The following is a 25,272-nucleotide window of genomic DNA, read 5'->3' as shown; positions in this document are numbered from 1 at the left end:
AGGTTAGATTTAAAACTTTCTTTTCTGCCTGTCAAATCTCCTAACCACCCCTCCTACATGGGTGGGATAAACTTTGAAAATACCAAGGGGAACTCCCCATTTTTGTTGCACGTATGGATTCTACATCAAAAATACATACAGATCACTCATGCCATTGTTTATCATTTGTGGTAGGTGGCACTGTAAGCAATGCGTTGATTAATATCAAGTGTACATGTTTTTACAATTAAGAACCGCTGCATTTGATTCTACATTTCATTTGTGATTTAAATGTAAGCCTCTAGTACTCAGATGCTTGATATTTATGTTCAAATTTTTACTTAAGTGTTGCAAATTTGATTGTACTGTGTAATATTGCAAGCCATTTCAATGTCTAGTTAGAATCTACATTTAGTGTGAGCCAGAAACTGCAATGTGGACGTAACAGATTTATGTCCCTATTGGGAAGTTGGATGTCAGTGAGTTTTTTGCCTCTCGCCATTGGGGTGCTTGATTTCAGCAAATTCCCTTGCCCCTCACCACTGGGGTGCTTTATTTCAGTGATTCCCCTTGCCCCTCGCCACTGGAGTGTATGATTTTGATAAATCTCCTTGCATTTCACCATAATTGTAATTCAGTAGTGGGGTGTTGAGTGATTGGGTGAGTGCGTAAGTGTTTACAAAATATGTATTATCCATGACAGGTGTCACTATCACTTCTTGGACATTCTACCTTATTACAATTGTTCTGGTTTGCATTCCACAAGTACCCATGTAGTGGTCAGCATGAGAGTTGGTGGTTGGATGGAAACACATACACTGAAATCAGTCACCCTGATTATGAGGTTCATTGGTGGGCTCTGAAATCAAGTATTCCAATGGTTTATGGACTTACCACAATCAACTGCATAGGGAACAGAGAGCTATGTTACCATACAAGTAGCCTGTTTGCCAGAAATGTCAATGTATAGCCATATTATTTGTACTGTGCAAACACATTTTCAACACCCAAGTAAGATTTCAACTTCAGTATTAACTGTTAGAACACAAATGTTTACATGTACATTGTAAATGAAATGTAGAATCAAATGTGTCCTTTCTTAATTGCAGAAAAAGGCACACTTGATATTTGTCAACTATAGCATCATCTACCACGAATGCGAAACAATGGTTTGAGTAAACTGTACATAATTTTTGGTGTAGAATCTGAATATTCAATCAAACTGGGGGGGGGGGGGGGGGGTCATTGTGAAAACAAAGTTAACTCCACCCTGCAGCAGTATGGGTGGTTAGGAGATGACACACACACAGATGTCCCTTTTATTAATATTAACTTTTGATCTACTATATTTTTTTGAATGATGCATCATTTTCAAGATATTTACAAGTAGTTGTCTCAAGTTAAAACAAACACCCTGTGTATCTATAAATTCACAGTCTAGTCTCCTTAAACCAAACCACCTTTTGCAGCATGGACTTCTGTGAGACATGCAGGCAGAGTTCTGGAAGATACTGACAGTGATGTGGAGCACTGCTGACTCCAGTGCCATGGCCAGCTGCACTAGGTTTCTCAGTTGATGATCCATGGCATGAATGGCCCAATTGAGGTGGCCCCACAGATTCTCGATTGGGTTTGATTCTGGGGAGTTTGGGGACCAAGGGAGTATCTTAAACTCACCCTGGTGCTCTTTGAAAAATGCAACTACACTGAGAGCTGTGTTACACACTGCATTGTCCTGCATTAGATGTCATTGTGCTGAGGAAAAACAATGTGATTATAGGGTAGCACTTTGCCCCACCTGAATAGATGCATACTTGTGCTGATTCATTGTGCCTTCCAGAATGGCGACAGCACCCAAAGAAAACATTCCCCAGACCGTAATGCTCCCTTGTTTGGCTTGCTCCATTCCCACAATTGTTGTAGTGTGCTTGCTTTGACGCGTTCCACAATTGACAACCACTAACAGTCCAATAGAGCACAAATGTGGTTCACCTCAAAAGGTCGCCTGTTGTCACTCAGCACAGCCGTGATAATGGTGTGGAAATTCCATTGTCACTGAAGAACAGCCATCAGTGTGGGTGCATGAACCAAGCACACAGGAACCAGGCACCTGCTGCGGAAATCTGTAGGCAGCAATGTTCATTGAACACTCATTAAGGTAACACTGTTGGTAGCCTCTTGGTTGATCAGGATAGACAGATGCTCAACAGTTGTATGCCTATATGCCTGTACACATCAGCTATCCTTTAGCACTGTCATCTATGCCCCATGGTGCACCATATTTTCTTGGTGCCAGTTCTGGATAGTGCCATTTTGCAATGCCCAGTATACTATTACCATGGCGACAAGCAAGCAGTTTATAAAATAAGCCATTTCAGAAATGCTTCCACCCTTGGGCTGAAAGTCAATGAACATGCTCTTTTGGACGACAGACAAATTGCTCTGTTTCAACATTACGACAACAACTGCGCTGTTTTACTTGTCGCTCTGACACACATTATGTACATTGCACTGCTAGTGTTGCCACCTGCTGTCTGTAGATGGTAACTGCATGATGATGTCAAACATAGGGGTGGTCACATTAATATGAATGGATCGTGTAAGACAATGGCCATATGTATGTTCCACATCTCCTCCTGAACCACTGGATCGATTTCAACCAAATTTGGTACACGTACTACTTATTGTCTGGAAAGAAGTACTGTTGGGGCAAGAACCACCTAGCTTCCACAGGGGTAGGGGTGAGGGTGAGAAGGTTTGGTAATCCTTGACATGTAAGCTGCCCAGCACAACAAACATATTGCATGGGTTGCATCCAAATGCATTCCAGAGGCTATGCATTTGGATAGGCACAGCTGAGCAAAGAGTGGGGAGAAGAAGACTGATGGTGTGAGATGGGAGGGTGAGGTGGATGGAAAAAAAGGGTGGAGGAGGAAATGAACAAAAGACAGGGGAAGGAGGATGTGGATGGATAGAGGTGGGAGGATATGGACAGAGAGAGGATGATGGACAGACAAAGAAGGAAGAGCTGCTGGAGAGAGAGAGTGGGGAGGACGAGCTGGACAGAGAGAGTGGGCAGAAAGAGATGGACAGAGAGAAGACTGAGAAGGAAAAGGACACAGACATGTGGTGGAGGACATAGATAGAGAGAGCGCAATGAGTAGATGGGCTGAGGTAGAAGGAGGGGAATGGACAGAGACGGCAGAAGGAGATGGATAAGGATAAACAGAGTGTGAACCAGGAGGCGATGGACAGAGGGAATGGAAGGAGAAGGTAGACAAAGAATGGGAGGAGGAGGAACTCGACAGAGAGAGGGGGGAGGAGTAGATAGGCAGAGAATGGGAGGAGGAGGAGGTAGAGAGTAGGAGGTGGAGGAGATAGATAGGGAGAGGGGAAGAAGGGAATGGACAGAGAGGGGGGAGGGGATGTAAAGAGTGGGGGGCAGTAGAAGATGGTCAGAGAGAGAGAGAGAGAGGGGGGGGCAGATGGCCAGTGAGAGGGAAGGAGGGGAAAGTACAGGAGGCAATGTGCAGGTGAAAGATGGAGAGGTGTAGTGGGCAGGTGGAAAAAAAAGGGGGAGGGAATGGACAGAGATAGGGGGAGGAGGAAATGGACAAAGAGATGAGGAAGGAGGAGTCAGAAATAGTGGGATTTGGAGCTAGTCAGAGAGAAGATGGAGGAAGAGGTGGACACAAAGAGAAGGAGGAGTAGGAGATGGGGAGGAAGAGATGTATGGAGAGTGGGGGAGGAGGTGATGAAGAAGAGAGGAAGCTGAGGAAATGGATAGAGATAGTGGGAGGAGAAGATGGGAAGTGACAGAGGAGCAGGAGATGGGAGTAGAAGGAGATGGTAAGAAAGAGAAAGATAGATAGATAGATAGATAGATAGAGAGAGAGAGAGAGAGAGAGAGAGAGAGAGAGGAGGAAGAGGTTGACCAAGAGTGGGGAGAAGAAGATGTGAGCAATGTACGTGCCGCCTGTGTAAAGTAGACTGTATGCAGAACAGTTGTGTGGCCCAGTATTTCTTTTTTTTTTTGTTATGGTTTTAAAAGCGCAAAACTGCTACGGCCATTAGTGCCCGTTCTGTGGCTTAGAGAAGGGTAAAAAAAATTAAAAAAAAAAAAACAAATTGGAAACAGCAGCAATGGGAGCGACACTCAAAAAGTGGAGAAACTAAAAATACAGAAGGAAAGCTTAGAAAACCACAATAGAAAGCGGCGGGGGTGGGGGGAATTGTTTTCCCCAAAAAGAGCTTCAAATGACCGAAGTCATCTCACCGACACTGATAAACTCGAGGACGCGATCGGCTGAGCGCGTCACCTGCTAAAATGGAATATATATCAGGCGACATATATAAACGTGCGTGTAGCGGAGTAAAATAGGGGCATTGAAGTAAAAGGTGTCTCACCGTCCACAGTTGAGAGCAGTGGGGGCAAAGCGGAGATGGATCGCCACTTAAAAGATATCGATGGCTAAAAAGACAGTGCCCTATCCGGAGTCTAATTAAAATTACCTCCTCCCGACGACGAGTTCGGGAGGAAGAGGTCCAAGCACAGGGAAGATCTTTCACGTCCTGCGTTTTATTATTGGGTAGTGTAGACCAACGTACGTGCCATAATAGAGCAACACGACGACATAAAACACTCTGTAGATCGGCGAAGGGAACCATGCAAACATCAGGCTGAAGAAGAGAGACTGCAGCCTTGGCTGCTACATCGGCCGCCTCGTTTCCATGGATACCAGCGTGTCCTGGGATCCAGAGGAGTGCCACAGAGATGCCCCCACGTGGAGGCAGTCCTGAATCCGGTGGACCAAAGGGTGGACAGGATAAAGAGCTTGGAGACTGAGGAGAGAGCTGAGCGAATCTGAGCATATAATATACTGTTTTCGCTGATGGCGACAGATGTATTGGATAGCCTGGAGAACAGCGTAAATCTCTGCAAGAAAAACTGAATACTAGTCAGGAAGCCGAAATCTATTAGGGGTGTCGCCAACAATATATGCACTCCCAGAACCAAATGATGTTTTTGAGCCATCAGTGTAAATAAATGTGGCATCCTTTATTTGTGTGCATAGAGCAGCAAATGCCTGACGATGAACGAGAGAAGGGGTACCATCCTTGGGAAACTGACAAAGGTCATGGAGCAGGTAGGTCCGAGGCCGAAGCCAAGGCGGTGCCATACCCCAAGTTGTCAAGAAAGTTTCAGGAAAGTGGAAGGAAAGAGAACATAGCAGTTAATGGAAGCGGACTCAAGGTGGTAGTAGAGAGGAAGGGCGGCCTGCGTACCCTAAATCCGAGGAGGTGTCGAAAAAAGGTCTTGGACCGGATTAGCAGGCATAGAAGACAGATGGCTAGCATAACGACTCAGAAGGGCAGCTCGCCGACTGGACAGCGGAGGTTCAGCAGTCTCAGCATAAAGGCTTTCCACAAGGCTAGTGTAAAAAGCTGCAGACGCTAAACGCAATCCACGGTGGCGGACAGAGTCGAGACGCCGAAGAATAGACAGCCGAGCAGAGGAGCAAACTATGCTTCCATAGTCAAAATTCGAGCGCACTAAGGAGCGATAGAGGCGGAGAAGGACCACTGGGTCCGCTTCCCAAGAGGTACCATTCAGGACACGAAGGGTGCTGAGGGATCGCAGACAGCGAGCCGAAAGATAGGAAACGCGGGAGGACCAGCACAGTTTGCTGTCAAACATAAGTCGCAAGAATTTAACGACGTCAGCGAACGAAAGGTCGACAGAGCCTAGATGTAGGTAAGGCGGAAGAAACTCCATACGACGCCAAAAATCGACACAAACGGTCTTGCTGGGAGAAAAGCGGAAGCCGGTTTCGATGCTCCAGAGTGGAGGCGATCGAGACATCGTTGAAGACGGCGTTCAAGAAAGCTGGTCCGTTGAGAGCTGTATCGTCCACAAAGGGGGAGCCCGAGGCATTGGGAAGGAGACACTCCATAATTGGATTTATGGCGATGGCAAACACAACAACACTTAACCCACAGCCCTGGGGCATCCCGTTTCTTGGGAGAAAGTACGGGAGAGAGTAGTGTTCACCTGCACTTTAAATGTGCGCTCTGCCGTAAATTCACGAATAAAAAGGGGTAGCCAACCCAAGAGAACAGTGTGCGGAGGTTGCCTGTCCTCTAACAGGCATCGCATGCTCTTTCCAGGTCAAAAAATATTGCTACCGTTTTGCGTTTCCTGAAAAAATTGTTCATGATATAAGTGGAGAGAGCAACAAGATGGTCAACTGCAGAACGATGCTTTCGGAAACCTCATTGGGCAGGTGTTAAAAGGCTTCGGGACTCCAGCCACCAGGCTAAAGGGCAATTCACCCTACGCTCCAAAACCTTACATACACTACTCGTGAGAGAAATGGGGCGATAGCAAGAGAGAAGATGTTTGTCCTTTCCAGGTTTCGGAACAGGAGAGACGATAGCTTCCCGCCATCTTCTGGTGAAAGTACTGTCGGTCCAAATTCGATTATAATGGCGAAGGAGGTAATGCAGACTATGGTATGATAAGTGCAGCAACATTTGGACGTGGACACCATCCAGTCCTGGGGCAGATGAGCGAGAAGAAGAGAGTGCGTGTTGGAGTTCCCGCATGGAGAAAACAGTATTATAGCTTTCGCTATTTTGAGAGGAGAAAGCAAGAGGTCGCCCTTCCGCAGCACGTTTCTTCAGGAAAAAGGCTGGCACGTAATTTGAAGAGCTCGAAATCTCAGCAAATTGTTGACCTGATGAGTAAGAAATTGAGACTGGGTCCACTAAGAAACCATGCGCGACAGTGAGCCCAGAGATCGGGGAGAAACTAGGCTCGCCAGATAACCGTCGAATTCGACACCAAACTACTGAGGGTACACGAGTGGGCCTTCGGCTCCAAAAGCCCATATCGACGATGTTTTGTTGAATGGTTCGCACGCTGACACTTGTTGATGGCCCAGCATTGAAATCTGCAGCAATCTGCGGAAGGGTTGCACTTCTGTCTCGTTGAACGATTCTCTTCCGTCGTCGTTGGTCCCGTTCATGCAGGATCTTTTTCCGGCCGCAGCGATGTCGGAGATTTGATGTTTCACCGGACTGCTCATATTCACAGTACGTTCGTGAAATGGCCGTACGGGAAAATCCCCACTTCCTCGCTACCTCGGAGATGCCGTGTCCCATCGCTCGTGCGCCAAAAGTAACACCACGTTCAAACTCACTTAAATCTTGATAACCTGCCATTGTAGCAACAGTAACCGATCTAACAACTGTGTCGCCACTTGTTTTATATAGGCGTTGCCGACCGCAGCGCCGTATTCTGCCTGCTTACATATCTCTTTGTTTGAATAAGCATGCCTACACCAGTTTCTATGGCGCCTCAGTGTAAGATTTCATAGGCGTTTAGTGTTGCAGACTGCTGCACAAAGCGGGATCCGTACCAGTCAGGATTGGTGGGCCGCATCGATGAAATTACGATGGTCACTCCAAAAGAAAGGCACACTATTTTTTTTAAAAATGCATCACTTATTCTATATGTTTGAAAGTTTTACAGTGTGTAGGTACATCCTTTAGGAACAATATTTTCATTTCTCCACATAATTTCCATCCCTCTCAACTGCCTTACGCCATCGTAAAATTCTGAATCAACCTGTTGGAGCCACTGTTTGGCAGCGTGCACAATTGAGTCATCATCTTCAAACCTTGTTCCACGAAGAGAGTCTTTCAGTTTACGAGAGAGATGATAGTCACCTGGAGCCAGGTCAGGACTGTAAGGCGGGTGTTTCAGTGTTGTCCATGCGAGTTTTGTGATCGCTTCCATGGTTTTTTGACTGACACGTGGCCGTGCATTGTCGTGCAACAGCAAAAATCCTGCTTTTGCCTATGTGGTAGAACACGACTCAGTCGAACTTAAAGTTTCTTCAGTGTCGTCACATATGCACCAGAATTTATGGTGGTTCCACTTGGCATGATGTCCACAAGCAAGAGTCCTTCGGAATCGAAAAACACCGTAGCCATAACTTTTTCAGCAGACAGTGTGGTTTTGAATTTTTTTTTCTTGGGTGAATGTAGCCACTCCATTGATTGCCTCTTTATCTCTGGTGAAAAATGATAGAACCATGTTTCATCACCTGTCACAATTCTTCCAAGAAATTCATCTCCACCATTCTCGTACTGTTCCAAAAGAACCGTTTTTCTTGTTTCTTTGTGAGCCACAGTCAACATCCCGGGAACCCACCTGGCACAAACCGTTTTTAACGCCAACACTTTCAGTATTCTGCAAACACTTCCTTCCTATAGCCGAAATTAGAGTGACAATTCGTTCACCGTGATGCGTCTATCAGCAGTCACCAATTCGTTAACTCTCTGCACATTGTCTGGAGTGTGTGCCATACGAGGGCGGCCGCTGCGAGGACAATCCTCAATATTGCCGTGCCCGCTTTCATCACGTAACCTGCTTGCCCACCAACTAGCTGTACTGCAACCGACAGCAGCATCTTCATACACCTTTTTCAACCTCTTGTGGATGTTTCCCACTGTCTAGTTTTCACAGCACATTAATTCTATGACAGCACGTTGCTTCTGACGAACGTCAAGTGTAGCAGCCACCTTGAAGACATGCCGTGACTGCGCCACTCACGGGAACAGTTTGAACTACGTTTGAAAACAAGCGGGAAGGATGTATCTACACACTGTAAAACTTTCACAGATGAAAACTGTATTTTTACAAAATTTCTTTTCGAGTGACCGTCGTAAAACTAGGGCAGCTCGTTGCTCGTTTTGTATGTTGCGAAATGGAGCGAGAGGGGGGGAGGTTACGGACATGATAGGCGAGTTGTTGCGGCTATCATTAAAACAAAGGCTGAATCTTTTCGTAGAATTTCAATCACCAATTTTCTCCCTCGAATGCCAAAATCTTCTGTCGACTGCTACCTGCATAGCGAGAAATGGCCATCAAATAAAATAAAAGAAATCAGAGCTCGCACGGAAAAATTTATCCCCATGTACTGTGCAAGAGAAGCATGTCGAGAAATAGTCTGAAATTGATTCTGTAAGCCACCTGTCAAACTCTTAAGTGTGAATTGCAGAGAAATCATGTAGATGTACATTTAGATGCTATAGCAAGGTAGTATTATGGCCAACTTTACGTTCCCAGTTGTTTCCCTGAACCCGAATACTACAAATTCTCTTTATCCAACAACACGTGTTACGAACACTGGAACACTGGCTTGGAGCGAGCGGTGATCGGCGGCCCCGCCGCAGACGCGGCAGGCCAAAGATTAGTTCGGCTGACGGCAGCGGAAGCCATCAGCGCCGCGAAATGGGATGTTGGCGTGAGCAATGCCGGCCGCCGGCGCTTCGTGTAGATAACGCCTGGCCCCCACCTCTCCTGCACCGCGCCGCGCAGATTCTCGTGACGGCAAAATCGAATGATTCTATTTTCTGTCCAGATGCTTGTAACGAGATTTTAACGCGAAGACGCCGCTTCCATCTTGTCGGTAAATTAAATTTGCTGCCGCAAGTGTATCCTCCGCCGAAGGAGCCCTCGCCTGCATATCCATTTTATATACACAGCTCGATCCATATCTATACTCAGCAAGGCAGTGCACGGTGTGTTGCGGAGGGCACTTGCAGTTATACTGTTATTTCCCTCTTTCCCTGTTTTCATCCTGAATGCCGTGTGAGAAGGTCAACTTGCTGCAAGTCTCCGTATGAGCTCCTATTACTGGGATTTTCTCGTCGTGGTCATTTCGCGAAATGCCTGACTGAGGATGTAATATGTTACACTAGTGGCCATTAAAATTGCTTCACCAAGATGAAATGCAGATGATAAATGGGTATTCATTAGAAAACATATTTGTAAGTAGGCACTTTACGTTTTTATGTTGGTAACGTCACGTAGTGCTCTGTATGAAAATCACTGACTGTGCTGTGTGAAGTCTGTGGCTGGTTTCCATTGCTGGAATATTTGCTATTGTAGTGTTGGGCAGTTGGATGTGAACAGCACGTAGTGTTGCGCAGTTGGAGGTGAGCCGCCAGCAGTGGTGGATGTGGGGAGAGAGATGGCGGAGTTCTGAGAGGGGACGATCTCGACATGTGTCGCCAGAATATATATATATATATATATATATATATATATATATATACATATATTATGACTTTTGAACATTATTAGGACATTGTTTGTTCTCTATCAAAATCTTTCATTTGCTAACTATGCCTATCATTAGTTAGTGCTTTCAGTACTTAGGATCTTTTATTTAGCTGGCAGTATTGGCGCTCGCTGTATTGCAGTAGTTCGAGTAAGGAAGATTTTTGTGAGGTAAGTGATTCATGAAAGTTATAGGTTATTGTTAGTCAGGGCCATTCTTTTGTAGGGATTGTTGAAAGATTGCGTTGCGCTAAAAATATTGTGTGTCAGTTTAGTGTGTCTCAGTAAAGAGAGTAATGCCTGAGTAAGTTCAATTTTGCCCAGAAGTTTAAAAATCAAATAACGAAAGGGGTTTATCAACACAGCAATTCATTAATTTTTCTAATGGGATGTTTCATATTATACTAGAACTGACATGTGATTACATTTTCACGCAATTTCGGTGCATAGATACTGAGAAATCAGTACCCAGAACAACCACCTCTGGCCGTAATGACGGCCTTGATACGCCTGGGCATTGAGTCAAACAGAGCTTGGATGGCGTGTACAGGTACAACTGCCCATGCAGCTTCAACACGATACCACAGTTCATCAAGAGCAGTAACTGGCGTATTGTGACGAGCCAGTTGCTCGGCCACCATTAACCAGACGTTTTCAATTGGTGAGAGATCTGGAGAAGATGCTGGCCGGTGCAGTAGTCTAACATTTTCTTTATCCAGAAAGGCCCGTACAGGACCTGCAACATGCGTTCGTGCATTATCCTGCTGAAATGTAGGGTTTCGCAGGGATCAATGAAGGGTAGAACCACGGGCCGTAACACATCTGAAATGTAACGCCCACTGTCCAAAGCGCCGACAGTGCGAACTAGAGGTGACCGAGACGTGTAACCAATGGCAACCTGTACCATCACGCCGGGTGATACGCCAGTATGGCGATGGCGAATGTGCGTTGACCGCGATGTCGCCAAACACGGATGCGACCATCTTGATGCTGTAAACAGAACCGGGATTCATCCGAAAAAAAAATGACGTTTTGCAATTCGTGCACCCAGGTTCGTCGTTGAGTACACCATCGCAGGCGCTCCTGTCTTTGATGCAGCGTCAAGGGTAACCGCAGCCATGGTCTCCGAGCTGATAGTCCATGCTGCTGCAAACGCCGTCGAACTGTTCGTGCAGATCGTTGTTGTCTTGCAAACGTCCCATCTGTTGACCTTAGCAGTTAAGTCCCATAAGATTTCACACACGTTTGACATTAGCTCTATGTCTTTTATTACAAACTCTGTTGCCACATCCATAACGTTCCTACCACTTTTCACATTAACTTGCTGAAATCTGGAAATAGTTACATAAACAGCGATCACTGCTCTTAACAAGCTCACTGCACGTCCGTAGCTGAACCACAACTCAGAACAACTCTCTCTGCCGCACTTGCCGCTATCGTACTATTACGGACAGCAGTGTATCAAAAATAAATTCGAAACGGAAACTAGGATGGTAAATTAAAAAGTAGAAATTCATGTATTATTTCAGAATATGATTAACATTAATATTAATAATTATTTTAAACAATCCTGATTTAATTGACCATAAGAATCATTGGATGACTAACCATTACGGAAAGATCCTAATTTTGTGTCGTCTGAGTAAATACAAAAGGCTCAAATACGGTAAAGGAATGCTAATAACTAAATTATCCTATAGACAAACAGACACACCCATGCCCGAGGGAGGACTCGAACCTCCGCTTGGACCAGCCGCACAGTCCATGACTGCAGCGCTCGAGACCGCTCGGCTAATCCCGCGAGGCAACATAGAGCTCTAAGAAAAGCATTTCAGTCATTCATTCATTCATGAAATTTATCTGTCCCTGGAGATTGGAGCCTCAAAAAGGTACGTTGTACTGATCTGCTGTTATAATACATCTAATTACAGTAAGTGTGGTATATACATAATACGCAACGCTGATAATTCATGTGCTCAATTCATCATTATTTACTGCTGAATGGTATTCGGAGTTGGTTGAGCATCTCCGTAACGCTCTGGCGCTTAATAAGCGATTTCGTGACGAAAGGCGCCGCTCTTCTGTGGATCTTTTTTTATCTCTCCTTTTAATCACAGCCACAGTTTCTGAGTGATGAGCAATACTGGAGGATCGATCTAACGAGTGTTTTGTAAGCCAATTCTTTTGGAGACGAAATACATTTTCACAAAGTTCTTCAAATAAATCTCAGCGTGGCATCTGCGTTTCCTATAACTGATTTTATACAGTCATTCAACGTTAGGACGCTCCGGACGGTTACTCCTAGGAATTTTACGGTTTTTACTGCTTCCGATTATTTATGGCCGGTAGTGCAATTGAAGAGTAATGGATCTCTTCATCAATTTATGCGCATTGTGGCACATTTATTTATGTTCAGTGTCAATTCCTGCAACAATCTTCGATCGTGGGCATGTCTTCCAGCATTTCGCTACAGTCTCCTGGCGTTCTAACCTCCTTTCCCATGCAGCTCGATGGGGTCCCTCACAAATCTGCATTCAGTTTTTTCCACAGGTTACAAAACTATACTGCTAGTATTAAATAAAGGGCTGCCTTTTAACTGTAATAAGAAACTAGCTAAGAAAAAAGCGGAATATCTGGTACCTCACACTGTAGTAGCGTTAGATCTCTCTAAGGCGTTACTGGTTCAAAGAAGCAAGGTTGCTGTTAAGGTTAAGAAAGCTTTAGTGTTACATGATAACGGCAACATGGCAGATAAAAAAGTAGGGAATCGTAATACCATTAAAAGCATTAATAAAGAATTGGTCGACAATGAAGGCCTTACAGTATGAGCAGATAACGTGAAACGATTTTTATCTTACCACTAGTTGAATATAAAAAAGTTGAAGATTTTATTGGTAGTAACAATTCTGAGCGTGCTAAATTTGATACCACTAACAAATTCTTGGTAGAAAAGAATACAGTGTTTAAAAGTATCAATGTAGTATTGGCACAAGAACAAAAAACAGCTTGCTACGATGAACCCAAGGATGCTCAAACTTACGGGGGCACTGAAGACCTACAAGCTGTGTGCCCCAAGGATTGTTATTGATTTGACAGGCAACCCAGGTCATGAACTTGCTGGATTTTTAAATAATGTTCTTTTACAGCACTATTTTTACCTTCGGCATTACGTGGTTAAAAATCGGAAAAACGTTGTACATCATCTACAAGCAGCTAGGATTTGTATGAGTGTCTTGTTAGTTTCCTTTGATACTGAAAGTGTGTACACTAATATTCTCATAAATGATGCCATGGACTTGACTGGCAGTAATCTGCAGAAATTTAGTAGTTCAGAAAATGAGTACATTAATGATATTATGAAATTGCTCACACGTGTGTACGTGTACCTCACCCCTCATGGTAATGTACATGTGCGTCAGTGAAGAAGACCAATAAAAAGGTGTTAGCATTTGGACGTAATGTGCTGTTCCAGTCTCTTTTGTACCTAAGGCCCATCACCGTTCTCTTTGGATCTCTACGTAATTCAGTGCTCTCCGATACACACGATCGAACAGCAGAGGAGTGGTACTCAATCGTCAACTTTAGGTTACAATATCTCCGGATGTAATTAACATTTTACAATGCAACAAACGACACTGATTACGTATTTGTTTATATGTTCAGCTGTGCTAACAAAACTAACGGGGTTCCATTTAAAAAACGTAGGTTTGTGTTAAACAACATACTTCCGTGAATTTTTCTATGGTTTGTATTAACCAATTACACTAGCCCCTCTCCTCACGTTCGGTCTGTGGAATCTATTCGTCAGTATTTGATGTGGTTTACGAAATATATCCAGCGGTAATGTTAGGTGACTCACCCTGTATAAATGTCCCGCTTGGAGAAAAGATTCTTTGCTGAACATCCCAAATTTCGAGACAAAATGCTGTTATGCTGGAGATATGTTGATGACATAACCCTCTTTTATGATGGCGATAAAGACCACATTGTCAATATGTACAAGGAGACGAATAGCCAAGCACCCAGCATTAACTTTACTACTGAATTTCCCCAGAATGATGCTTTACCTTATCTGGATCTGTTACTTTTCATGGCGATGGTATCGCCTGCAGCATTCATCTTAGCCCAACGACAACTGAAACGTTGATACATAATTCCTTCATACATACTATAGCTCACAAACTGGCGGTTTTCAGTTCTGTTATTCACAGGTTGCATGAGGTTCCGTTTAATAATAATAATAAAAAAAACACTAATAAAGAATGGGAAACTACAAAGTTTCTAGCATACGTGAATGGTTACGTGATTAGGGAGGTCGATGACATTCATAGCCAAAGACGGTAAAGAGTAGGAACAAGGGGCTGATAGGGAGTGCAATCCCTGCGCACGATGTAGGTGAGAAGGAAAAGTTCTTTAGGATTCCCTGCTATGGCAATATTTTGGATAAAATAGGTAACTTAACTGGCTGAGAAATCTAAATATTATTCCTGCGTTCTTTACACCTAATAATAATGGACAGTGGCTGATACGAAATCAATGTAAGGCTCCCCAACCATTTAACAAAATGGGGATTTCTTGTGTCAGGCCCCCCAAATGCGCTTGCAAGTAAGTGGCGAAACTGGTAGAAGTTTTAACACCAGGGTCAAGGAGCATTGCAATATAAGTAAACTCAATTGTCACAATTGCTTCTGTACTATTATTGTAGCAATTATGTATTTGACTTGATACACTCCCGGAAATTGAAATAAGAACACCGTGAATTCATTGTCCCAGGAAGGGGAAACTTTATTGACACATTCCTGGGTTCAGATACATCACATGATCACACTGACAGAACCACAGGCACATAGACACAGGCAACAGAGCATGCACAATGTCGGCATTAGTACAGTGTATATCCACCTTTCGCAGCAATGCAGGCTGCTATTCTCCCATGGACACGATCGTAGAGATGCTGGATGTAGTCCTGTGGAACGGCTTGCCATGCCATCTTCACCTGGCGCCTCAGTTGGACCAGCGTTCGTGCTGGACGTGCAGACGGCGTGAGACGACGCTCCATCCAGTCCCAAACATGCTCAATGGGTGACAGATCCGGAGATCTTGCTGGCCAGGGTAGTTGACTTACACCTTCTAGAGCACGTTGCGTGGCAAGGGGTACATGCGGACGTGCATTGTCCTGTTGGAACAGCAAGTTCCCTTGCCGGTCTAGGAATGGTAGAACGATGGGTTCGATGACGGTTTGGATGTACCGTGCACTATTCAGTGTCCCCTCGACGATCACCAGAGGTGTACGGCCAGTGTAGGAGATCGCTCCCCACACCATGATGCCGGGTGTTGGCCCTGTGTGCCTCGGTCGTATGCAGTCCTGATTGTGGCGCTCACCTGCACGGCGCCAAACAAGCATACGACCATCATTGGCACCAAGGCAGAAGCGACTCTCATCGCTGAAGACGACACGACTCCATTCGTCCCTCCATTCACGCCTGTCGCGACACCACTGGAGGCGGCTGCACGATGTTGGGGCGTGAGCGGAAGACGGCCTAACGGTGTGCGGGACCGTAGCTCAGCTTCATGGAGACAGTTGCGAATGGTCCTCGCCGATACCCCAGGAGCAACAGTGTCCCTAATTTGCTGGGAAGTGGCGGTGCGGTCCCCTACGGCACTGCGTAGGATCCTATGGTCTTGGCGTGCATCCGTGCGTCGCTGCGGTCCGGTCCCAGGTCGACGAGCACGTGCACCTTCCGCCGACCACTGGCGACAACATCGATGTACTGTGGAGACCTCACGCCCCACGTGTTGAGCAATTCGGCGGTACGTCCACCCGGCCTCCCGCATGCCCACTATACGCCCTCGCTCAAAGTCCGTCAACTGCACATACGGTTCACGTCCACGCTGTCGCGGCATGCTACCAGTGTTAAAGACTGCGATGGAGCTCCGTATGCCACGGCAAACTGGCTGACACTGACGGCAGCGGTGCACAAATGCTGCGCAGCTAGCGCCATTCGACGGTCAACACCGCGGTTCCTGGTGTGTCCGCTGTGCCGTGCGTGTGATCATTGCTTGTACAGCCTTCTCGCAGTGTCCGGAGCAAGTATGGTGGGCCTAACACACCGGTGTCAATGAGTTCTTTTTTCCATTTCCAGGAGTGTACATACTGCATAGTGCAGTTGTTTGACATTAGATGTCATCTGTGTACGTTTGTGTGTTCGTTGATGTTTTTGGTTTTACATCGAGATTTTTATACTTTTTCTAGTTACTTTGAACTTGGTCCACTACGTTTTTTAATGGGCCGCTCATCTATCGTATATGTGCCGTTACCTTCAGCTGCTCATTACTATTCTCGTCGCTTTGAAGTTTATTTTAGTTCTCTTTTCCTCGCGTGGCGCGCTCCTCATGACGTATTTACTTTAGTGCAGCTTGTAGCGACATTACTCAGTCCCTGTTCCGTTGGTAGACAGGTCGCATTGCAGCTACCTACTGGGAATTGGTACGTAGTAGACGTTACGTTTGCTTCGTTTTTCAGACGTTTATTTGCTTAGTTAGAATGGTTCAAATAGTTCTGAGAACTATGGGACTTAACATCTGAGGTCATCAGTCCCCTAGACTTAGAACTACTTAAACCTAACTAACCTAAGGACATCACACACATTCATGGCCGATGCAGGATTCGAATCTGCGACCGTAGCAGCAGTGCGGTTCTGGACTGAAGCGCCTAGAACCCCTCGGCCACAACGACCGGCTACTTGCCTAGTTACGGATACATGAATAGTGTTTTCGATTGTTATTCTTTTGTCGATTTGCGTGCTGCTCGTCAATGACAGTACTGTGTAAAATGACATCGGTTAGCCTTCTTTAGGTGTAGCTATTTATTGCTCAGTTTTAGCGTTACTCTGTAGCTGCTGACCTTTAGTATAGTCTCTAATCCGGCTCTGTTTGGGTTCCTCTCCGGCGTTGCAACATATCATTGACTTACGTCAGGCACATAGGAAGGGTGGTTTTAACGTGGTCATTTTTCCGTAATCAGTCTGATGAGCCATGAACGGCAGGTGTGCTGCGTCTTAAGTTAACTTGGACATATACACTTTGCACTGGCTTTAGGTATGTTCATTGTTGTCTATATTTTGACAGTACTTGCTTTAGTACTACTGGTATCTTTTTCTTGGGTCTCCAGACATTTGGTTTCATTTTTAATTTACACTTACGTCTGAAAATAGGGCTGTAGCCCCGAAACCGGGTTGTGTAAGACTTAAGTGATAAAACTTTTGTACAGCTGTTGCGAAAGTTTCAATTATGAATAATTTATACAACAGTTGTGGATATCCCACTAACAGAAATTTATGTTCATGCAGGTAACAGCCTCACGGAGCTTCCGGCGTTAATCACTAGGCCATTTATATGTGCTGTCAACGGTAACTATCCTACAATTCTCCCTTTTTCATCAGTGGATTTACACTTGTCAAGAACGATGAATCGAGTTTTGAATCCAGTCACTTATCGGCCGGACACTCAGTAACATCGAATTTTATTCACTAAACGACAGTACGGAACTGGATCAAATGCCGCCTGGTAGTCAAGAAACACGGCACCATCTACAGCCTTGGACCCGCGGACACGATGAACGCGAGTTACGGCCACGGGTAGATGTCAGATATTTCTACAGTACAGGTGATGGTAAGTGACGGCCCACTGTTTATGAAATGTTGGAGCTCATGCCGACCTTCCTGCAAGGTCTGAACTTTTACAGAGGGCAGGGTTGTTCTTCACAGAAAGTTCCGTAGCCTGGCCTGTGATGCTGTGCCTCAGGAAAACAGGGTGGCCAGAGAGATCTTCGTATGGTTGCTGGTGGCCTCATACGAAACGAGGAGACGGCACATGAAGGCAGCAGCTATAAAGCCTGACGCCTGGATTCAGAGGCCATCCTCTGGTCTTTCCGGCGGCAGGGTGAGGTGCACTGGATGAAAACGCAGCTCGCGATTTGTTGCGTCGTTGACAAGACCGACTGATGCCGTCTGGTTTGGCGCCGAGTAGTGGGGTTAACCCGGAAGCTCTGTCGATTCTCTTACGATCTCGCATACGGATATCGGGTGTAGTGTAGTAGGGTCCCACTTAACAGGCTCAAGGGACAAAATGTTGACCGTTCCCTTAAAAGAGCGCAATGGTCGCTTTGGAACGCTGCAGGTGGTGTAGAACTGTTAGCAGGCGGTCATGTCACCCTCCATCACTGATGTAACTCTTGGCTTTGAACTGGTGTATATGTGCCAGTCAGTTGTTTGGAAGATGGGTCGAGGTAGAGACGTAACATAATGGCCAATTGGATCTATCATGTTTGGAAGTGCCCTCGACCTCACCGTGAACGAACTGCCCAATTTGTTGATTTATCAACACGGGCTGTCCAAGGCGTCTACAAGGAATGGTGTACCACCACAGCCACGTAATATGGAACAACAATGATTATCGCTATAGTATCTTAACCGATAGACCGTGAGACGAGAGTCCAGGCTTGTCAGTGACGACTGGTTTCAAACCCACAGTCAGTCAAGTCAAGATCCATCTCAGCCAGGTTCCAGGTTAACATTGAGAAAGGGCGTGCATGCAATGGGCATTTGAAATAGGGCCCCCGCAAAAGGACCTCGCTTACAGAGGCACATTGGACAAACAACACAAACTGGATAGCAGTTGTTGGGGGCATGTAAATGCGCTGCAAACTGTGGCTTTTTTTCCCATGATGCAAGACACCGAATACACTGGCGGTCCAATGAGGAGCTTATGTACACTGCGTGGAGGGTGCCCGGAAGTGGTTCTATGAAGTATTGTGGTTGTTTTGGTATCCTAACATGGACCCACTTATTCAGATCACCATGAACTTGAACCAGGATGTTTATTTGAACATTGTCGTGACCAAGTGTTGCCCTTTGTTTCACACCTTCATGATGACTATGCCATGGACACTCCCATGTTCCAAGGTGACAACATCCGTGTTCACATGACTGTTCATCACTCCTGGTTCCATGGGCAGCACTCTTTCACGTTTCGACTGGCCCTCTGAATCTGTCGTTCTTAACCCCATAGAAAATGTGTGCGGGTATTTTCGGCAGCGGGTGAAACATAGTGATAAGTGTACCCGTAACTTGGTAACTCTGCAGGATCTGATCATCAATGAGTAGTTTCAGCTGAATGTGGCGTAACCTGAGAAACTAGTGGACTCTCTCCCTTGTCAAATAGAGGCCATTACTAAGGCTAGATAGAGGCGGTGTTACACGACATTAGCGCATGTCTGCTGGCGGTGGCTAATTTCTTTGTCCGGTGTGCTAATATCGGCTGTAAGCTGAACGCTAGAAGCAGGTACTTACGTAGCTGAGTACATGTGTGTGCATAAGAGGTCTTTTAGATGAAGGTAACCCCTGTATATGTAATACATTGTTACGTACAGTACACCAAGGTGTTATGAGGTAGCTTTCTGTTTCTTTTATAGAGGAGAGTAAGCATCATTGGAGGTTAGAAAAAGAAATTGTAAAACTAGTATCAGTTAATGGCGTAAGTGCTCCGGAAAACATCCCTGAGTTACAGGGTTTGCACAAAAATATGAAAACACAAAAATAACACATTATCGTGATTAATACAGCGTAGAAGATCCGTTGGCATTCAAAACAGCATTACAGTCGTCTCGGTATGGATATACACAGGTCCTGTATGGTTTTCGAGGGAATCATAATACATTTCTTTCCGCAAAATCTTCACAGCAACCGTGGCATTTACACCAAAAATATGCAACCTCATCATCATCACCTACCTTCCTGCGACCATGAGTACGTATCAACAAAGCTTGCGCAGGAACTAAATAAGAACTACTACCACCTACAAGTCCACTAAAATGAAAAGTACGGCTGCGAATTACACCTGTACAAGCAAAACTCTCAAGGCCACAGCACTCACTTGTGCTTCCACATCGAGCAAACACAACAGTTAACCAACCATGACTGTTAGCAGGCGGAGTAGCACCAGCCTAACTTAGCAAAATCAAACCTACAATCTAAAAGCACGCACGGTCCATCAATAACAGTACGAGAAGCGATGCCTCTAACTTTAATTTTATTCTTGGCTGTGATAACAACATCCTTCAACTCAACGTGGTCTATTACAGCCTTATACACAGTGCCAACTTAAGGCTACGATGATGGAGGTGGATAGCGATAGCGCATCCTTCTCTCAAAAGCAGACCACAAAAGTTTCATAATATTGAGACCTGGTGACTGCGGAGGCCGGGGGGAGGTGTGATAATCCGTCCTCGTGCTGTCAAAACCAGTGAAGCGAGCTGTGTGGACAGGGGCCCTGTCCTCTTGGAACACAGCATCGTCACACGGGAACGAACACTGTACCACGTGGTGGATGTGATCAGCCTGTAAAGGATGAGCCAGACAGTAGGGGATTTTACTTTGTTATATGAGCTTTCAAACGGTAACTTCATTTTTCTTGTCACAGCCAAGCCTTGGCTGCCTGTAAATTCTTTCGTCCCACCGTCTAGCAACAGGAAGTGAGCACCGAGGAAGGGCACCTTGATCACGTGCCTCCCTCACGTGCTGACGAGGTAACGCCGCCCCAGGCGCCGCTTAACAAGCGATGCTCTGGAAAGTTCCATGCCGCCCGCATGGTTTTCTCGGTCCTGACCAATCAGGGTGGAGGAAGCCGCGTGGTGCGTCGAAGATACCCCGCCGCCCGTCGCCGGGCCTGCTCTCTTGTCTTCTTGCTCTCTTGCGAGTCGGACGCGCACCCTGTAGCAGTGTAAACCTTCCCGCTTCTCCAGGTGCTCCGGCACTGTGGACTTCCTTTTGGCAGACACCAACTTTAGTTAGCTTCGCGAACTATGTTTTGCTAAACTCTACGCTCTGGATCACCCTCGCCTCCCTAGGCCTGGCTATGTGACCCCTTTTTAACATGCTTTCGCCAATAAATGGCCTTTGTCTAAATATTATCATAATCAGTCCGTAACACCCATTGCATTCCCATCCACCCATACTGTGCAAGCCATAGTAGTCACAGAATTCTTGGAAGTAATGCGACCTTGCAAAGTAACCATGGAGTCCAAGGAACACCACGATGTGGCTGCCAAAATTATCACTGAGTCCCCGCCATGTTGCACTCCTGGGACGTGAACTTGGCCAGAAGTTGGAAACAATGTGGAACAAGACTCACCCAACCTAATGAAATTCTTCCATTTGTCCATGAAGTTCAGGTGTTGCGTATTCGGCACCACGTCTTAATGTTACGGACGTTTGCACCACTGATGAGTGGTGGTGGAGTTCCAGCTGACCCTGCAGTTCCCAGCTTATGGAGCTGATGACTTCGTGTTGTTTTGGTGGTGATAGCGTTCACGTGTGCTTTCAGTTCTGCAGTGCCTTTTAAAGTTGTCGTCGGCTTATTTTTCGCCACACAATCCTCTTCAATGACTATCTGTCACGATCACTCAACACACACTTTCGCCCGCGTTGTGACTTAGGTTTTCCGCTTTCCCTACGCACGGTATATTTCTTACGGTGCCTCTTGAAACACTAAACATTTCGGTTTCCTTGGTTACGGAAGCAGTCTCCATACGCCGGACCAACAATTTGGCCACGTTAGAGTTCGCTTGGCTCCCACAACCACACAGATCACTTCTCTGATGACCACGACTGACACTTTTAACGTACTGAAGACGTGCACTTTATTCCCACATTCCTGGGGTCAGATACATCACATGATCACACTGACAGAATCACAGGCACATAGACACAGGCAACAGAGCATGCACAATGTCGGTACTAGTACAGTGTATATCCACCTTTCGCAGCAATGCAGGCTGCTATTCTCCCATGGAGACGATCGTACAGATGCTGGATGTAGTCCTGTGGAACGGCTTGACATGCCATTTCCACCTGGCGCCTCAGTTGGACCAGCGTTCGAGCTGGACGTGCAGACCGCGTGAGACGACGCTTCATCCAGTCCCAAACATGCTCAATGGGGGACAGATCCGGAGATCTTGCTGGCCAGGGTAGTTGACTTACACCTTCTAGAGCACGTTGGGTGGCACGGGATACATGCGGACGTGCATTGTCCTGTTGGAACAGCAAGTTCCCTGGCCGGTCTAGGAATGGTAGAACGATGGGTTCGATGACGGTTTGGATGTACCGTGCACTATTCAGTGTCCCCTCGACGATCACCAGAGGTGTACGGCCAGTGTAGGAGATCGCTCCCCACACCATGATGCCGGGTGTTGGCCCTGTGTGCCTCGGTCGTATGCAGTCCTGATTGTGGCGCTCACCTGCACGGCGCCAAACATGCATACGACCATCATTGGCACCAAGGCAGAAGCGACTCTCATCGCTGAAGACGACACGTCTCCATTCGTTCCTCCATTCACGCCTGTCGCGACACCACTGGAGGCGGGCTGCACGATGTTGGGGCGTGAGCGGAAGACGGCCTAACGGTGTGCGGGACCGTAGCCCAGCTTCATGGAGACGGTTGCGAATGGTCCTCGCCGATACCCCAGGAGCAACAGTGTCCCTAATTTGCTGGGAAGTGGCGGTGCGGTCCCCTACGGCACTGCGTAGGATCCTACGGTCTTGGCGTGCATCCGTGCGTCGCTGCGGTCCGGTCCCAGGTCGACGGGCACGTGCACCTTCCGCCGACCACTGGCGACAACATCGATGTACTGTGGAGACCTCACGCCCCACGTGTTGAGCAATTCGGCGGTACGTCCACCCGGCCTCTCGCATGCCCACTATACGCCCTCGCTCAAAGTCCGTCAACTGCACATACGGTTCACGTCCACGCTGTCGCGGCATGCTACCAGTGTTAAAGACTGCGATGGAGCTCCGTATGCCACGGCAAACTGGCTGACACTGACGGCGGCGGTGCACAAATGCTGCGCAGCTAGCGCCATTCGACGGCCAACACCGCGGTTCCTGGTGTGTCCGCTGTGCCGTTCGTGTGATCATTGCTTGTACAGCCCTCTCGCAGTGTCCGGAGCAAGTATGGTGGGTCTGACACACCGGTGTCCATGTGTTCTTTTTTCCATTTCCAGGAGTGTATGAACTTACAGTAAACCAAAGAAAGACGAAAGTATTGAAGCAGCTAAAATGAGACAACTGACAAACTTAAAATCAAATTTTTGGACCCTGTAAAAGACGAAGCGAAGGACTTCGGCTATTTTGAAAGAAAAATAACACATGACGGATGAAGCGAGGAGGACATAAGAAGCAGACTGGCACAGGCAAATCCCTCGCTAATAGAAGTCTTACGTGTCTCAAACTTAGACCTTAATCTGAGAAGGAATATTCTCAGATTGTGCGTTTGGAACACCGGAAAAGAACAGAATCGAAACGTTTTAAATGTGGTGTTATAAAAAGATGCTGAAAATTTTGTGGACTGATAACAGATGAGGAGGATCTCCGCACAACTGCCGAGGAGAGAAATATATGGAAAAAACTGACTAGAAACTGACTAGAAGAATGTATCAAAGGACAGGACATGTGTTAAAATATCAAGCGATTTCTTTTGGAAATTTCCTAAGGGACCAAACTTCTGAGGTCATCGGTCCCTAGGCCTACACACAACTTAATCCAACTTAAGCTACGGTAAGGACAACACACACACTCACGCACGAAGGGGCACTCGAACCTCCGACAGGGGGAGCCGCACAAACCGTGGCAAGGCGCCTAAGACCGCAGGCTACCCAGCACTCTGGCAATTTCTTCCCTGACTAGAGGGAACTGTATAGGGGAGATACTGTATGTGAAAATATTTAAAGTGGTATATCCAACAATTAATTTAGTAGTTATTTAGTTGTATGTTCCAAGGATCGTTTGTACGATTAGTCGCAACGACGTGGAACGACTCATTTTACATCTACGTCATACATTCATGTGTAAATAAGGCTGCGTGCTACCCATTTATAAAGCCTTTTTAATTTTTTTAAGAACCTGCTGAATTAATATTTCTTATCCACCACCGTTTACGTATTACGTAAAAATAACCCTTCCGCGCAGAAGGAGTTGCCAAATAATTTACAGTTTGCTTCCGAATTTAACTTTGCTGTCTGTCAGAACATTTTATATCACTGGATATATGATCAAAAGTTTCGCTTGCAGCATTGTGCGCGCCTTTTCGTGCCAAAGACAACCTTAATGTGGAGTAGTGAATGTCATTTTTTCTTCTAATTTTGTGATTATATACATCACTGTTATTTTTGAACCGTGGTGGGTTATTTGCATCAAACTTCATAAGGGAATGAATACACTGAAGCAGTAGTCAGTATGCGTAACCCCTTGAACGGATGTCTACAAGAGAGAGTGAGTCAGCACCACATAATATTCTTACAACACGCTTTTGAGCAACTTGCTTTCTTACAGAGATGAATTACACCACAACATTGTTCCATACACTAAATGAAAATACACAAATAATTTTAACTTAGGGATTTCTTCGACCTCCCGCCCTCCGCTTTCTCCCACCACATCCCTAAGACTTGCAATGATTCTAAGTGCAAAATTGTGTTGTTTTAGTAGTTTCAAAACGTATTTTTTTCAGTTTAAATTCTCAGCAGTATGGATACATAAAAACTTTGAAGTTTCCCTCTCAGTTATTATTTCCTCATATTGTGTTGCATTTACCAGTAACATGTTGTGGTTTTTTTTTTTTTTAAGCCGCTCGGGATTAGCCGAGCGGTCTGAGGCGCTGCAGTCATGGACTGTGCGGCTGGTCCCGGCTGAGGTTAGAGTCCTCCCTCGGGCATGGGTGTGTGTGTTTATCGTTAGGTTAATTTAGGTTAAGTAGTGTGTAAGCTTAGAGACTGATGACCTTAGCAGGTAAGTCCCATAAGATTTCACACACATTTGAACATCTGAACTTTTTTAAAAAAATGAAGAGTGAGACCATTTGCAGACAACCACTCAACATTATTTTTAAAAACAGTATGTATCATTTCTGTTGTTGTTGTTTGAATGTTTGGATTAATTATAATACTAGTGTCACCAGCAAAAGAACAAATTCTGCTTGTTACATATTAGACTGGAGGAAGTTTATTGCACGAGGAACCATATTGGACCTAAGATTGATCCTTGTGTAATTTTGTAAGTGATTTCTCACCAGTCAGAAGACTGTCCGCTGCTTACATTGGTTGAATTATT

The 25,272-nt window shown here is 45.8% G+C and overlaps 1 protein-coding gene across 5 annotated transcripts in view; it reads right to left on the bottom strand.

The window, feature by feature from the left end:
• The window catches only part of LOC126354422 (tubulin polymerization-promoting protein homolog), a 391,584-nt gene that overhangs the window by 6,124 nt on the left and 360,188 nt on the right, over positions 1-25,272 (bottom strand). The window lies entirely within an intron of this gene.

Source organism: Schistocerca gregaria, chromosome 3, assembly GCF_023897955.1.
Source record: "Schistocerca gregaria isolate iqSchGreg1 chromosome 3, iqSchGreg1.2, whole genome shotgun sequence".
NCBI lineage: Eukaryota > Metazoa > Arthropoda > Insecta > Orthoptera > Acrididae > Schistocerca > Schistocerca gregaria.
This window is presented reverse-complemented; position numbering and strand designations above follow the sequence as displayed.